General features: G+C 41.3%; 1 pseudogene; it reads left to right on the top strand.

The window, feature by feature from the left end:
* Positions 1–793: 793 nt before the first annotated feature.
* On the top strand, positions 794–1465 carry LOC100732529 (olfactory receptor 2L5-like; annotated as a pseudogene).
* The last annotated feature ends 10759 nt before the right edge of the window (positions 1466–12224 follow it).

Raw genomic sequence — 12224 nt, forward strand, 5'->3', positions numbered from 1 at the left:
GACATTTAAATTTTAAAGCTAAATTATTGCTTCAGATTATGGTCATGTAAACTTGTAATAGTCCGTTTTTATCACTAGGTCCAGTACATATTCTCAGATTGAAACAGTATTTACAATTCCCAGGTATTTGACTACAATATAATGGACTCAAGGAAGTTAAAATAGAAAGCAGGATTCAGTAGTAAGATAAAAATTGCCCAGAAAATCTCTTGTCACACGTAGGAAAAGAGAAAAGAAATGGAAGAAGAAACCAAGCGTGAAGAAAAGCAAACAAAGTCCAAGAACGCCAAAGAAATGGGCTCTCTATGATCCTTGCTCTGAGTTTGGAGTTAAAGTGCTGATGTTGTTCTTAAAGAGTCACTTGAGTCCCTGGACAGCATATGCAGTGCAGTGTCTTCTCACTGTTTCTGCTGACACCATCTGCCATCCCCTGCAGACAGCACACACATGATTAGTTCCACAATCAGGTTTTGTATTCTGCATCTCACGTCCCAGGATTTCTGAATCACAAGGACTAGTGCTCAAATTCAGCTTGCACTATGATTCTGGAACTAAGGTTAAGCACACAACAGAATTTCTCTTTCCATAAAATAAATAAGTAAACTAAATGACAGTATCACTTTACCACCACCCTTTGAAAATCTCAATTCTGTTGTTAGCTGTTGCACTGACCAGCTTTCAGCTCACTCGGAAATATTCCTGGTGCATTCAGTATAAAGAAGAGAAGTTTAATTTGTCTCATGGTTGCATTGGGTGGGCAGCTAGCTTCAAGGCAGAATCTCAGAGCTGGAGAATGAGAAGAAACAAGGCAACACAGTCTGTGGTGCACAAAGCTGAGTGTGTGGGGCAGAGCATCACCAAGGGACCTAAACTCCAGGGTCAGACAACGTATTTGTTTTTCTTGACTTTAGGGAGTGCAAAAACACTGACCCTGATGTCCATGGCTTATGATTGTTATGTGGCTGTCTGCTTTCCTCTGCACTACCCCATCTGCATGAACAGAAGATTGTGTGTGCTGATGATCCTGGGATCTTGGGTAATGGGTGCTGTCAACTCCAGTGCTCACACAGTATGCACACTGCGTATCCCTTACTGCAGGACCAGGGCCATCCACCACTTCTTCTGTGATGTCCCAGCCTTGCTGCATCTGACCTGAATGGACACCAGAGCCTTTGAGTACACTGTGTTCCTCAGCACTGTCATCTTTCTCCTGCTCCCTTTCATTGTCGCTGTGTTTTCCTATGGGAAAGTTCTCCTTGCTGTCTATCACATGCACTCACTGGAAGGCAGGAAGAAGGCCTATTCCACTTGAAGCACCCACCTCACTGTGGTGACTTTCTAATATGCACCTTCTGCTTACACTTATCTCTGCCCAAAGTCCCTCCACTCTCCAGCAGAAGACAAGGTCCTGGCTGTCTTCTACACCATCCTCACCCCTATGCTGAACCCTTTATCTACACTCTGAGAATCAAGGAGGTCACAGAAGCCCTGGAAAAAGTGAGTACAAAATTTTGTTTTCTGAAATGTAGGTCAATTTCTGCATCAGTGTGTTCAGCAGTGGGGAATCACTAGAAAAATATTGGACACTGAAGCCTTAGAAGCATAATGTTTAAGATTTGAAAATTTGAAGATATAGTTCCAGGAATGTAGGTCACTGGCACAGCTCATGTTTGACAAAAGTGAATCCCTGACTTCAGTTCTTTGTTTAAAACAAGAAAAGTTGAAGATATGATGCAATAGTGACTTTCTGTTCACGTGTGTAAATTTTTTTTTCGTTTTTTTCTCTCAAATTTCCAGTAAATTTATTAGCTTGCATTTTTAATCAAATTAAGAACAATATTCTATTATAAGAAGGAAATTAAAGTGAAAAATGCAGGAAAATAAAGTGAAGTCTTCAGTTGTTTAAAATGTGTTGTGTAATAAAGATCTTTGATGAGAATTTTAAAGCAAAAGTTTCCGTAAAGAACACATTGCTGTTAATTCCTCTTGGAATATGCTCATTTGAACACAGTTATCTCATCATCCATGGTAGTTTTCTTACATTTTCATTAGCTGACAGTCTGACCTCTCTGAATGTAGTAATGGTCTAAATCATATTATTCCTTTCTCTCAAGTTTCCTTGGAACACACAAGGGAAATTTTCCTGAATGCAGTGCTCCCCTCTGTGTTCAGCACTGTGTTATCCATCCTGGTCTCACGTTACTGAGTGTGACAGCACAGAGCACTGAAACCAGCTGAGCTCTGTGATCACTTCCTACACCAGGGTCTGCTGACCTGCAGGCTGTGTGCTCAGTCATTGCAAGTCTACATAATCAAAAAATTCCCTCCATAGAACACAGGGAGTGTCATGGGATAAAAGTAGAGGATAACACAGGAAAAAATGTGGTATTACCTGTCAACTCTTCATTCCTCATTGAAATTCAGCTTTTCATTTGTATATTCATTCACAAAGCACAGAAATCCATCCATATCCCTTTTAATCTGTGTAAAAACACTATTCTTTACTTCTCATTGTTTCTAGAGAAAGTGTCAGAGTTTTGCTCAAGGTAACTCTAACTGCTGGGCTGCAGCAGTTTTCCTGCCTCAGCCTCTTCAGTGTGAGACCCCACAGGCATGTAACACTGCAGGAAATAAATGTTTGTCGTCTGGGTCTTATTCTTGAACACAAAGAATATGGCTTTATTTTCTAAGCAAGTGGGTGTGAGTGTTGGTTCTTAATATCTGTGCGATGTGTTACATAATTGGTCTGAGTTGAACAAAGGTATCTAGAGAACACCGAGAGCAACAACTGCCTTTTATGTAAGTTCTGACTCCAACAGTGCTTCTGGCACAGTGGCACTGGTTGTGGTGAGAGTGCCACCAGCTACCACCTTCTTCTGTTCAAATCTTTCTTTTTTTAAAAGTCTTTCTGTGGGCTTCAATTCTCACTTTAGTTTCTTCCTTGGTCAAGGGGATCTATGTCTTTCCTGTTTTTCCTTCTCCAGAATGCTATATTCCAGCATCTGGGTTGTTTTTCTCACTCAGGGAGGCTTTTGAGTTTGCAGCTTAATGTTCTACCATCTTCCCAGCAACCCCTGAAACTGAGTCTTTAAAATTTCCAGCAATATTATTAATCTTTGTTCAGAAGAATTTTAATATAATAAGTTTTGTTAGGTCTCAACATAAATGAAGACATGGATAAATGCATACATGTCTAAGTGAATAGGAATGACAGCCATAATACTTAGCTTTTGTTGGATAGTTGAACAGAACTGTTTGCAGTCTCCCTGCTTGAATTCCCATTTATATGTTCCACTTGTGTATCTTAAAAAACTATTTGGGGGGCTCAGTATGTATACATCAACTAGTGACTTATTATTGTTTATTTCTTTTCTTTGAAAGGATGTACTATTTCTGCCCATTTTCTATTTTGTTTTGTCTTTCTTTAAATAAAAAAATAAATAAAATTTAATTGGAATGACCCAGGAAATTCTCCTCTGCAAGATCAAGGAGCAGAGCTCTCCACCGTCCTGGAATCCGGTCCTTCCTGATGGCGGCTCTTTCCTGTAAAAGCTCTTCTAAAAATTCTACTAAAAGAGAAAATAATACAATTTCTTAACTTGTTTTGTGACATATTGTGATAGATTCTCCAAATGTATAGCTAGTTTTTGCTTTCAGTCATTTAGAACGACACAGAAGCAAAAAGATAACCCTTCTAGGAGGTTATCTTTATTCCTGACTAGAGATCTAGAATGCGGTGAGATTTGCGCATGCGTATCACTGCTTCCTCCTGCCAGCCCTGAGCTACACGGCCGAATAATCAGCATCTACAGGAGCGGGAAGTGAGCAGGCACCAGGGACTCCGAGAGACACGTAGAAGCAGATTACTGAGCTGCATGCTATGTTGAGCTCAGGTCGAGGATGCATTTCCTCTGCCTGTTCCATAACCCAGATGCACAGACTCTGGCACAGTTCTGCTTCTCCCACCCACAGGAAGGTGCGTTTGACTGCATGGACCTGGCTTTCTGCTCCTCTGTCCTGCAGGCTGGAAGAGGAAAACTCAGGCTGTTCCCAGCCTGCGGGAGGCAGCACAGGGGAGCATGCACTGCACTGCCTCGTGGACGCCCACCCAGGAGGCTGCGTCTGCGCGACTCCCCGTGGTCACCCCCTCCACTCTTATCCTCCTCATGCCTCACCGGTGTTTCCAGATTCCTCTGCTGCTGCCTGTTAATAAGAGGCATTGAAGTTTCTAGCACAGGGTTTGCTGTTGTTTAGCTGAGCATTCAGGTGACTGCAGGGCAAGAAGAAGACAAACTGCTGAGGTCACACAGGAAAGTCAGCATGGGGGAGCCTGGCCTGGAGAGGGTAGGTCCTGGGTCATCTCAGGACCCAAGGAGGATCTGAACGCTTCCAACAGGGAGCTTTAAGTTTAGAACACACACTATTGCGCGTTACTCTTTAAATGCGGTGCTTAGAAAACAGTAGCTCCTATAGAAGTTTCCATGGGAAAGTTTCACTACTTAAATTTTCATGAAATACAGATGACAAAGCTTTTATAATCCACAGGTTCATATCTAAAATGCTGTGGAAATAAACCAGACATTTCCGTAGAGACTCTCTTGTACTTACAGGGGAAATAAACTCCCCAAAACTTACAAGTGAAAGCAGGAAGTGAGGAAAGCTCTGTTCCACAACTTTAATGGGGATCCAGACTCTCAGGCGTGGCCCCTGTCAGATTCCACAGGAGCCTGGGCTCATCGGCCCCCCAGGGAGCAGGTTTATAAATCAGTAGGAAAAGCGCTTCCAGCTGTGAAACTGCCAGGACAGTGCCTGGAACCCTACAGCGATTTCATTAGGGAACTTCAGCATTCTGACACAGATTACTGCACTCACTGTGCAAAATTAGAGTGAGTGTATAATTTGTGATGGTGGATTAGATATGGAATGTTTTCACTATGGACAGAAATCCAGTGACCAAGAGGGGTCCTGCCACGCAGTGGACCTCTATTTAAACACCCCATGTAGTTACATGAAAATATCACTACTCTGGGAGAAAACAATTCATGTCAGCAATTCCAAATTAAAGAATTTTCAGCTTTCTCTAAATGTTTTCCATGCTCAAAAGGTGCAACATGTCTAAGCAGAAAACCCCTACTCTTCCTTTATGTAGAGTATTTATGCAGAAAAGTGGATTAATGTGTAAATGTCTTGGTTCATTTAAGAAATAATACCATCACAAATTTTGAAATATCTTTTGAATTTGTATAATATTTTAATGTATATTTATCATTGCATTATTATTAGAGTACTCCTCCTTTCAAGAACAGAGGATCATTTAATAGATATCACAATTTTTCTATATTTATATGCAAAGATAGGTAATTTACACAAAATATCAGCCATTTTCTGGATTATCAGTTTTACTGTCTGTTTATGTTAGGTATCCAAAATCACACTCATCTTCTTCCACATTTTTTGATTCTTTTTGCTTTGTGTCTTAGTTACTTTTTACTCGTCACTGAGACAAAATACCTGATGCCCAAGTTGGGAAAGGAAGGGTTTATTTCTTACAGTTTTTGGAGGTTTCAGTCCACACTCACTTGGCTCCAAGGCAGGCGGGCATGGCTGGGCCGCATTTTGTGGCAGCTGCCCACAGCCAGCTTGAACCAGCAAAGAGAAAGACACACCTTCTTCCTGCCATTACATCACATCCTGGCTCCACCCCTGTGTGGGTGGAGCACTGACACCATCAATCCAAGCACTATACAATGAACCATCACAAATGAACAATGCAAACTCATGAGTCCTGGGGGACACAAACACAAACCATGACACTGTAATTAAAGTCAAGTTCGTATTTGTAAATTACCTTAAAGTATTTGAGAGGATTCACTTCGCCTATTTTCAGGAAAAAATTCTATCAATCCTTTAGCACCTGTATGTCAATGTATCTATCTTTTAAAGTTGTGTTAGCTAAAGAAAATTTCTTTTAAACATATCTTTTAAGGAATAGTCTAGTTTTAAAAATTACTTGTTCTCATATTAATTGTCTTGCACACTTTCTAAAGAGTATGCATCTCATATGAAACTACCAATAAGCACAAATTTAGTGTAGGCTCCTCATCTCTTTCCACAGATCTGGATGGGAGTGGTGACCATATTCTCCTGCACATCTTGTGGACAATGCCATAGTTTCCACAAATCCTCTCTGAATGTTTTCCAAGTAGCCCACATGCTTACCTCTTATCCCTGTGCTCCTCAGTGGTGACACCTGTATGGACAGTAAGAGACTTCATGAATCCAGGGTGTCTTGACATGGAGGCTGTCATGTCTTATGGTAGTGGCCCCCAGGACTCATGCATTTGCATTGTGCCTTTGTGATTGGTTCATCGATTACTGCTTGGAATGGGTTTATGAGTGCTACAATGGCCTAGAGGGGAGCCAGGATATGATGTAATGGCTGGAAGAAGGTGTCTCTCTCTCTTGCTGGTTTCTGCCTTGCTGTTTGCAGCTGCCATGAACTGCGGCGCAGCCATGCCACTTTGCCTTGGAGCCAACTGAGTGTGGACTGAAACTTCCAAAAACTCTAAAAAATAAACCTTTCCTTCCCCAACTTTGCACTTCAGGTATTTTGTCTCAGCATCAAGTAAAATGTAACTAAGACAGAGGTGGTCCGAAGTTCATGTATGAGTTTCCTTGGGAAAGTCTATGAGGACTTGGACCACAGAGGCCATGTCCAGAGCACCCAGGCTGGCCCTGGGCCCAGGCTGGGGAAGGAGCCCTGCCAGCTTTTTAAAAGTGTTCCTACATATGTCATGGGTCAACTCAATGGGGAATAATTCTATTCAGCATCTACCAATGTCATTGTACCTCAAAGTCCTATGGGACCACATGTTTTACGTATTTAGTATTCATCCAGTGCACCACTAGAATGCGTCTCTGTGTTTGCTTTTACAGAGCAACAGATTTCTTACTTTACAATGCAGCATGATAAATTTAATTAATTAAGTGCATTGAAAGAAATTCTTTAAAAGTCTAGCATTTAAGAACTTCACCTGAAGTTTGCTTTAGGCACCATTTATTATCAGGTTGATAATAACTGTTAGCTCAGAAAAACATTGTACTGTATCAGTGGGTAATAGGGCATTTATCACTTTGCTACAATGCTATTTAGGAAAGACCCAATACTACATTTTCATGCAGATAATGCAAGAAATGTTCCTCAACATGTCATTCACAATCTCTAATAACTGAACCAATGGAGTGAACTTCAGGAGAGAGACTACTGGTCTGTATAGGTGTATTTGTTCTAAATTTTCATAAAGAAAACATTAAACAAAATGTATTATTTAATTATGATAGGCTAGTCAGTTCCCTTCAGTAGATTCACATTTTCCTTCAGCCCTCAACTACACACAGCTTCAGGACTTTCATATCCCCTACTGTTGGAATTCACACCATAAGGAATACCTCATTCTCCCTTGATTCAGTCCAGTTCACCCTACTCTTCTTAATTCATGAGTTACCTTGGAGATGGACTAAATGTCATTTGCAGAAAGGATGTATGTGAGTCTTTGTGGGGCCAAGGAATGTTGTGGTTTGTTTAAATATCCCCCCAAAGCCTCATTCAGTAATGGAGGCAACTGAGTCTATTGTTTATGATTGGTTCATTGTATAACCCTGGATTGGTGGTGTGAGTGCTACTCCTGCCCAGGAGTGGGTTACCTGCCTACACCATAAGGGGAAGAAGGAGGCACTTTCCCCCTTTTTGCCCTTTTCACTCTGGTTGCTTGTGATCACCATGAACGGCTGCCCCTCAGCTATACCTTGAAGCCAACTGAATATGGACTGAAACCTCCAAAAACCCTAAGGTAAACAAACTTTTCCTTCCTTTGTTTTGGGCATCAGGTATTTTGTTTCAACAGTGATAGAAAAATAATCAAGAATCATGAACTTGATTCTGTTTGCAAACCACATTGTATGAGAACCAAATCAAATCCAGTGGTAAGATTCACTGTTCACCTCAACAGAAAATTTTCTGGATTCTTTTCCAGTTTGGTTTGTGAACGAAATCTCTGAGAGAAGTTAGTTTGTGATCCAGGGCACCAGTATACTTTTGCTATAGTTCTTGTAAATACTTAATCATTTTTGAACCTTACCCATTGATTTAGGAATAATAATCTCAAGGTTCCTCCCTATAGGATGTATTGGAATTGTATTCCTTTTAAAGACTGAATAATATTCCATTGGTCCTACCTATCTTATCTATTTTTGTCATCTCTGTTTAGAGATTGATTATATCTCCAAAACCTGGTTATTATGAATGTTCTTGCTACACACATTGGTGAAGGAGTGTCCTATTTGAATTCTTGAATGACCTGGATTTGCTTGAAATATGATAATTCTCTGTTTTCTTGTGCAGGAGCTGCCATAGCATTCCACAGTGGTCTAAACCTTCATCGGTAAGGCACCAAGATCCTGACACCATCTAAATTCCTGATATTTATTTTATTCTTTCTTTCATTTCTTCCTTTGTTTCATTTTTTCTTTCCTTTAGTTTTTTGAAATTGTTTCTTATTGACTATGACAATTTACTTTAATGAAGTTCTGACTTTCTTCTTCTCTTTCTCCTTCTCCTCCTCCTTCTTCTCCTTCTCCTTCTCCTTCTCCTCCTCCTTCTTCCTCTTTCTTCTTCTTCTTCTTCTTCTTCTTCTTCTTCTTCTTCTTCTTCTTCTTCTTCTTCTTCTTCTTCTCCTTCTTCTTTCATTTTTGGTTTTGGGTATTTAATTCCTGGCTTGACGCTTTCCAGGCAGGGATTGTACTCCTGAGTGAAATCCCCACCCTCAACAGTAAGGAGACCATCTCCCCTGGTGCCTACTGGCCACCTTCTTCAGGACAGAAGCGTGACCAAACCCAGTGCTCACTGTGGATACTGCTGGACAATGAAGCTGGAGGTCAGAGGTGCTACACCACTGCCCCACACCCCAGTTTTTCCTGACTTATAAAAATCATGGGGACTTCAATTATGTAACAATTATTGTTTTTCAATGTGAGGGGTTTTCTACATTCTTGATATTTATTCAATATACATGTTGTACTTGCTTTTACAAGGAAACTAGTTTCCCTTTTCTTGCCTTGAGAAATGTTTTTTAGTGTAAAAGAATTAATTTTTTGACAAAGCTAAATATCCATTTTTCATTTGTGATTTTGATGGTTTACACATCCTAAAAGCAACATAATGAAGCTTACATATGAAAACTGTATTTCTTCAAAGAGTTTCATTGTTTTACATATGCTAATAAGGTTTTTAATCAATAATAGTTCAAATTTATTGTTTTCATGTCAACATTAATTTCCCAGTATATTCAATTACAATATCATACTTTTCCCATGAAATAGTACTAGCATCTTTATGTGATTTTTTCTAGGCTCCACATACTATTCAGTTGATCCTTGTACCTTTTTGTAACTACCATACATTTGTTATCATTGATTTGGTTAATTATTAAATCAGGAACTGTGAAATGTAGCATTAAAGCATTAGAGTCCCTGCCTTTGAACATGGGTCAGAAACAGCCTGGTTTGCTCAGAACACCAGGCTTGGTTCCTGGTTGAAGTACAGGACTCCTCTGTGACAGTGAAGGGTGAGGTCCAACATGGGTGCAGGAGCTCAGAGGATTTCTAAGGGAAAAGACACTTTGGCGTCCACCTGCTCTCTGTTCCTTCCAGGACCATTCAGTGCTGCAGAAGTCAAGACAGGAAATTATGCAGACTTGTATCAGTGGGGCTGAGGAGCTGGGCTCCCAGGTCCCAGGGGGAACCTCAGTCCCAGAGAACCCAGCCGAGCCCATGTGGGTGACCACAGACAGGAGCCTCATCAGGACCTCATCAGGCTCTGGGAGGTTCCCAGTGAGCGCTCACTGCCTCCTCACCCATCACACCTAGAGCAGGAGGAAGCCTGAGGTCCTGTGTCCAGCAGGAGCAGAGGTGAGGGACCTGTGCCAGCCACAGGGGCCCCACACACTAAGTGTGACATAGGAGCTTAGCGCATTCTAACAGAAAACAAAAGAGAATGACACCTAAATAAAAGCAATGAAGTATAGGTGTGAGTGTGGAGGTTTCTGTATAGGGCAGTGTAAAATTTCTGTCTTCAGTCTACTGCATTTTTACCATGTTATACAATTCCTTAATGAACAGCATACTTACCCATACTGAAACTACATTCCCAGATTTCACTCACAGTAGCCCAAAATAAGGAGACAACATTAAACCCCTGAATCAGCAGAAAGGACAGAGAGAGTTTATCATTCTTCATATTTTTTCTCTATTTGTTCATGTCTCAGGGGGCAGGCATTCCAGTGTTTGTTTTAGGACATAAGTTCACTCTGCCCTGTCTGAATCTCTACAGTCAGAGCACGCAGTCTTTGATGTCAGAGTTCCCTTCAGAAAGGGTGAAATTGTGAACCAGGAGTGAACACTTCCTCCCAAGATTCATGGAAGCCACAGGGACCAGGTCACCAAGTGTCTTGCAGCTGCCTTTGACACCCATTGTTGGAGACCACTACAAAGCAGCTCTGAGCAGGATTTAAATTTTACTAATTGGCTTTCTATGTTTATCTGTGAGTCTGTCCTAGACTTAGGCCCCTTGCTTAGCAAGGGGGGTGATTCATAGTAAGTGAACCTCTATGAATCACTGGTCTTGGCTGAGGCCTGTGAGGCTAGAGATACATGTTGTACTCCCCCAAAAAGGGCCCAAGATGAAAAACAGGGCAAGACAATGTCTTTTTTAAAAGAAGTGCTTTTATTTTAGCTGGCCCAGTGACACATTGCAGATGGAATTTGCAAAGCTGTGCAACTGAGTTAGAATTTTGACTGATTTTTATAGTTCATTTATGATTAGTTTATTAAGTATGAGTGATGAGAAACAGAAATAAGGTCGGCCTTTGCTCCCCTTTGCTTGAGGTCAGAGGCATTTCACCGTGGGTGGTTAACCAATTCATAACCCTTGGTCTGCCAATTCCAGGAACATTTGTCTCTCATAAATATTGTTTGAACATCAACCTTTGACATAATTTACCAATTTGTTTATAATGCAATGTCCAATTGTTAAACAAGTAAGTAAGATTAACAGAGGTCCAGAGGCTGCTGTGATTAACATTGTCAACCAGGGAGATAGAGAAAACCATCATTCAAACCAATTCTTTTCAGCTTGTCTGCCTTGTTCTCATTCCTGTAGTCACCTTTTAAGGCTGGCAATACTTTGTTGGATAACCACAGAATGATTGGCATACAAGCAACCATTTTCTCCTAATGCCAGACAGAGGCCTCCTTCCTTTAGGAACAGGAGATCTAGAACCCGCCAGTTTTGTAAACCATCTCAGCCAGTGAACTTAAAGAATCATCTAATTTGGAGACATAGTCACTGAGGGCTGCTAGATCTTGGTCAATGAGTGCACTTAAGTGTCTATAATTTTGGTCTCCAATTATTAGGCTGGATACTTCTGAACCTATGGACCCTACCAACCCAACTCCTAGTAATACAGGTAAGAGTACAGGATTTCTCTTCGCTCAGACCAGACTCTTTAAGTCAAAGCTAGGGAACAAATGACTCCTACCATTATCTCCAGAGTACCAATACACTTGGGGAAAGATAAGGACTAATATGCAAAGCCCAGGGTGGTGGGTGAACAGGTGATGCATGGAATAAAGAGTTATACCAGAGGTATAGGCAAACCAGGTTCCATTGGGAGCAACAAGGTGCTGATTAGCAGGATAAGAAAAATTATGAATTAAAACTGAAAAGGTAATATTACAGAGCACAGCATAAAGGGAAGTGTGCAAGGAGTAGGAGGCAGAGTAAACACAGGTTCCTGGAGTACCCTGTATATTGTCCCTGTATATGTGAGCAAGGGCCTAGCAAGCCACCAAAAAGTGGTGTCATCTGCAGAGGAATTTAAAGGTTTATTTGCCATAATAGTCAGAGGGGTGCCCATATAGAAGGGAGGTTGAGTGGAAGGCATAGCCAGAAGTCAGCAATGAAGTTTAGGGCACTACATTTGAGAAACTGGTAAGCAATGTCCAGAGGCAAGAAGGATATCTAGGGATGGCACAGAAATGGCAGAGGGCAAAAAGGTCTCAGGAGCAGGATGTCTAGTGGAAGAGAGCAGAAGATGAGTCACAGGGGGAGATCAAGGTGGCTGGGAGCCTGAGGGCCTGTGGGCCTAGTGGAGGCTGTCCAAACAGGC

The sequence above is a fragment of the Cavia porcellus genome, unplaced genomic scaffold, assembly GCF_034190915.1.
Source record: "Cavia porcellus strain 051 isolate PalLab524CR breed Dunkin Hartley unplaced genomic scaffold, mCavPor4.1 scaffold_2, whole genome shotgun sequence".
Classification (NCBI taxonomy): domain Eukaryota; kingdom Metazoa; phylum Chordata; class Mammalia; order Rodentia; family Caviidae; genus Cavia; species Cavia porcellus.